The following is a 5,803-nucleotide window of genomic DNA, read 5'->3' as shown; positions in this document are numbered from 1 at the left end:
TAGGGTCACATAACAATGTATGTATAAATTTTTGTATGAGAGACTAACTTGAACTGTAAACTTTCACTTAAAGTACAACAATAAAATAAAATAAAAATGTTGCCCCATCCTGTGCCATCTTCACGATGGTTGGTATGTTTGAGTCCATTGTTGTACTATTGTGTCAATCCATCTCCTAGAGATGTCTCTCATTTTTGCTGACTTTCTTCTTTACCAAGCATGATGTCCTTTTCTAGCGAATGGTCTTTCCTGATGACGTGCCCAGAGTCAGCAAGCCACAGTCTTGCCCTCCTCACGTCCAAAGGGCATTCTGGTTGTATTTCTTCTATGGTTGATTTCTTCTTTCTTCTGGCAGTCAATGGTATACTTAAATTGGTCGCCAACACCACAGCTAGAATGCGTCTGTTCCTCTTCTGCCTTCCTTTTCCAAGATGTCTGTAGATCGCAGGACTTCAGAGCAGGGTTAAAACAGGGTCAGAGGAGGGATGGGCTCATAGTTCTCTCTACGGCAGCTTTGCTTTCCATTCACACACTTGTGTTGCCTGCTTTTCTTAACTTTCTACTGTGCCATGAGTGTTGTTCCATGTCAGCAGATAGCGTTCAAAGCCAATCTTTAAAATAGCTGAAAGGCTGCACTCATACCATGGTGGGGATTGCATTTCGAGGTGTATGGATTCACAATGGACCGGCTGTCCCGCTCACTCCATGTCACATCCCTTGCCTGGCCCTCCATCCCCAAGTCCCCTTAGCCCTCATTCCAGAGAGCGAGGGCAAGACAAGCTGGGGGAGAGATGGTCGTGCAGCCTTCCATCTCTGGCCGTCACAAAGCTATTTACCACTTATTGCGGATTGAATTGTGTCCCCCAAAATATGTGTTGGAATCCTAACCCCCCTGCCTGTGGATGTGATCCCATTTGAGAATAGGGTTTTGTTATGTTAATGAGGCCATATCAGTGTATCTTAAACCTAATCACTTCTGAGATATGAAAAGAGCAGATTAGACACAGAACTAAGCAAGTTCAGATGGGGAAAGATAGATGCCACTTGGAGATCACCAAAGAACTTAGGAACAGAAGCTGAAAAGGACCTTCCCCTAGAGCTGACAGAGAGAGGGCCTTCCCCTAGAGCTGGTTCCCTGAATTCGAACTTATAGCCTACTGAAAGGTGACAAAATAAATTTCTGTTCCTTAAAGCTGCCCACTGGTGGTGTTCCTGTTACAGCAGCACTAAGTAACTAAGACACACCTCACCTGCCAATCACTCGGAATGAGTTTCAGAGGAAAAAATCCATTTAGGGAAATAAATCAAACCACCATATTCTCACACCCCATTTGGGTCCTGAGAGTAGTTTACATAAAAAATGATTGATAACGGCCTGAAAGCTCCACTGATTAATATGGGGTCCCATTTGTGCTTTTCAATGAGAAAATCTTTAAATTAATTAAAGAGGCTTTGGGATGGGAAGGTGCATTTGCTGCCTTTGAACGCTTTGATTTTCTATCGATATCCTCCATGAGACATATTATTGCATGTTTGTTTTTGTAAACACAGACTCTTTAGGCTGAAAATATTAAACCCTTGTGAATGTCTTTGCATCAGCAGCTGGGAGGTGGTCCTCTGCTTGGAGCTGAAGTGGGAGCAGAGATCATTCGTCATTGTCCTGCATGTGGAGATCAGGGATGAGTATGCTTCTCAGGAATCTGCCACAAAGCACAAGCAAGCTCCAACAAGCGAACATGAGGAAGGAGAAGGGCTGGCGATCCACAGGCCCCGTGTCTCCAGGCAGGCACAATTCCGCTGTTGTTGTGGTGGTTAGCTGTCATGGAGTCAACCCCGACTCAGGACGACACCATGCACAACAGAACGAAACCCTGCCCGGTCCTGTGCCATCCCCATGATTAGTTGCAGACAGGACCATTGAGATCTGTAGCGTTCTTTTTTCTTAGCATTATTATTGTGGTGAAAATACACACACCAAAACATTCACCAATTCAACAATTTCTACACGTATCATTCAGCGACATTGATTACATCCTTCACATTGTGCAAGCATTCTCACGAACCTTTCCCGAGGTATTCCACCACCGTTAACATAAACTCATTGCCCCCAGAGCAAAAACTCCCCCTTCTCCCCCTTCCCCTTATCCCTGTTGTTGTTGTTGGTAGGTGCCATTGGGTCGGTTCCGACTCACAGAGACCCTGTGCACCACAGAATGAATACTGCCTGGTCCTGTGCCATCCTCACAATTGTTGTTATGCTTGAGCTCATTGTTGCAGCCACTGTGTGAATCCATCTCTTTGAAAGTCTTCCTCTTTTTCACTGACCCTCTACTCCACCCGTTAAGTTCTAATAATCTTTGATTTTTATATAGCTGCCTATTTCATACAGTATTTGCCCCTTTACAACTGACTTATTTCTCTCAGGACAATGTTTTCAAGGTTCATCCATGTTGTGGCATGCATCAGAACTTCATTTCTCTTTCTGATTGAGTTTAAGGTGCTCTGGTGGTGCAATGGTTAAGCGCTTGGCTACTAACTGAAAGGTCAGTGGTTTGAACCCACACAGAGGCTCTGAAGGAGAAAGACCTGGCAATCTGCTCCCATAAAGATTACAGTCTAGGAAACCCTATGGGGCAGTTCCACTCTGTCATATGGGGTCGCCATGAGTCGGAATGAACTCAATGGCACCCAACAGCAACAGCAACAAGTATTCCATTGTATGTTTATACCACATTGTGTTTACCCATTCATCTGTTGATGGACGTTTTGACTATTCCCACCTTTTGACTATTGTGACAAGTGCTGCAATGATCCGGAGGGTTTTCATTGGCTGAATTTGGACATAGAAAGCCAGGCCTTTCTTCCTAGTCTGTCTTAGTCTGGAAGCTCTGCTGAAACCTGTCCACTGTGGGTGATGTTGCTGATATTTGAAATACTGGTGGCATAGCTTCCAGCATGACAGCAACATGCAAGTCAACACAGTAGGACAAATGGACAGACGGGTGGTGGCATTTGAACAATAAATGGGTAAAATAATTACACGGTGCGTGGATGTTAAAGCTGCCCTTCAGACTAAGATTTGGGGGCTCTTCTTTAAAATGCTCTGGTCTTAACGAAATCGCCCTTTGTCCAATACCGAGGACAGTGAGAAGGAAATTGTTTACAATCCTCTTAACAAAACCCAGTGAATCATAACCTACCTCTGCAAGACAGCAAAGGGCAACATCTCAACTTGTTCTGTCAGTGAACATAATAAAGAGATTAAGTGGGGTTGGGGCGTACAACAGACATGTGGACTTTGTATTGTACCTGAGAATCCACAGCGCTAAGGGCTTCCCTCTGAATGAACGAAATATTTACAATGCAGAATCACAACCCTTTCCAAGGGAGATTTAAGTACAAGTCTAGGTTTTAAAGGAAGCAATCATGGTTCAGTGGTAGAATTCACGCCTTCCGTGTGGGAGACCCTGGTTCGATTCCTGGCCAATGCACCTCATGCACAGCCACCACCCGTCTGTCAGTGGAGGCTTGCGTGTTGCTGTGATGCTGAACTGGTTTCAGCAGAGCTTCCAGACTAAGACAGACTAGGAAGAAAGGCCTGGCGAGCTACTTCTGAAAATCAGCCAGTGCAAACCCTATCGATCACAATGGTCCGAATCCACAAGTAATCATGGGGAAGGCGCAGGACCAGCCAGTGTTTCGTTCTGTTATGCATGGGGTCGTCATGAGTTGGGAACCAGCTTGACCACAGCTAACAACAACAACACGATTTTAATGTATTTCAACACTCGGGCACTGTAAGCGAATCTCCATGCAAGTGTTTACTGATGTAACAATACACTTATTTTTAAACATCAAGTCTAGGTTCCAGACTGATAAAAAAAAAAATGTTGTCTGAGTCAATTCCTACTCACAGCGACTGCATGTGACAGAGTAGAACTGCTCCCATAGGGTTTTCTTGCCTGTGATTGTTATGGAAACAGATCACCAGGTCTTTCTCCCACAGAGCTGCTGGTGGGTTTGACCTGCACACCATTTGGTTAGCAGTCGAGTGCTTAACCACTGCACAACCAGGCCCATTCTGAACTGATAAGACAACCTCAAGTTCTCTTGTCTCCCTACTTTCTCAGCATGGGACGTATTCTGGTATTTCCTCCTTTCTTTCTTGTGTTTTAACAAGTGAATGCTTACTGATGATGGGAATGCTTGATTAGGAAACAGTCCACTGTACAAACTGGGGGAGCAATGCATTCTGCAGCTGCACGCTCACCCAGAGGATTATTCTCAATCCAAGGAGAAAACCATTCACCTCCAGCCTGCTTGGCCTCTCCGCATCCCTGTTAAATGTGTTATTTTTCACCTCCCCCAAGGACCAGGAGGGCCAGGCTCTCCCCTTCTTCCTTCCCGTTAAATAAAACGATACGAGAAAGCTGCCCTATAGGTAGCTTCAACCATCTGTGGGTGAAGACAAGGAAGAAAGACCCGGCGATCTGCTCCCTTAAAGGTGACAGCCTTGGAAACCCTCTGAGGCAGTTCTGCTCTATCCTATAGGGTTGCGATGAGTAGGAATCGGCTTGACTGCCATGGGTTATGGGTGAAGAGACAGCATTTCTTGTGCCTTTGGCAGCTCCAGGAGGAACACGAAACGACCTGTGGCACCAGCTCTCTAGAATGAGCTGGAAGCTTCTGGAAGATGTGGCGTCCGTGGTGGACTCTTGTGCAATGGGCACAGACACAGTTAGGACTTGGCCCCCATGTCCCACAAGAAACTCATGAAGGGCTGTGTGCCCACAGTGCTTATCTCGGTGGTTCATTCCATCCACACCGTCCTACTCACTTCCCTGGAGTGACAATGGGCCACTTACAGCTTCCCATCACAGGGTGTACTGGTGGGTGTGCTGGCAGCGTGGAAACGCTTTCCTTCTTAGACAACTTAATACCTCACATCTGGGGCTCTTCACACAGCTGATTGCTGGCTCACGTTTCCCTGCTAAGAAATGTTTGCAGTATGTGTCCTGTTTAATAACGATTTAAATGCTGAAAATACATGTTTTCCTTTTGGGGGTCCACATGCTTCTCAGCCAGTGTCTAGGACGGCCTCTTTTTCCCAGAATTACATTTGCTTGTCTCCACCGCGAATTGACGAACTCCAGCATCTCAAAATCCTCGAGGCTTTGCCATTTCTATTAACACTTAACTAATTTTAAAAATAAAAGAGGAGTCAGTTCTTCCCTGGCAAAGCCACGTATTTCAAAGGTCTTCTAGGACTGAGTCTCTTACAAAAGGTACTGGTGTGAAGAAAATCACTTCCTCCATTAGCACCCCAGGTCTCGTCATCTCTTGCAGACCAAGACTCTCAGCAACCCGATAGGACAGAGTAGAACTGCCCCACAGGGTTTCCAAGGCCGTAAATCTTTACAGAAGCAGGCTGTCACATCTTTCTCCTGTGGAGTGGCTGGTGGGTTCGAACCGCCAACCTTTTGGTTAGCAGCCAAGCGCTTTAACCACTGTGTCACCATGGCGCCTTCCTACTGATCAGGGATGCTAATTCTCAGAGGATTGGATTGAGAGGCTGGCAACTGATGTTGATACTGATGCTGATAGGGATACTGATAGTTACAGTAATACTGATGCTACTACCGATAGTGATGGTGGCAGTAATATTAATAACTGATCGTACAGTGATGCTGATGCTGATGCTAACACAGTCTGATGCTGATGCTGATGCTAACACAGATCTGACGCTGATACTGATGCTAACACAGATCTGATGCTGATGCTAACACAGATCTGACGCTGATAC

This window comes from Trichechus manatus, unplaced genomic scaffold (assembly GCF_000243295.1).
Source record: "Trichechus manatus latirostris isolate Lorelei unplaced genomic scaffold, TriManLat1.0 scaffold00134, whole genome shotgun sequence".
Lineage (NCBI taxonomy): Eukaryota > Metazoa > Chordata > Mammalia > Sirenia > Trichechidae > Trichechus > Trichechus manatus.
This window is presented reverse-complemented; position numbering follows the sequence as displayed.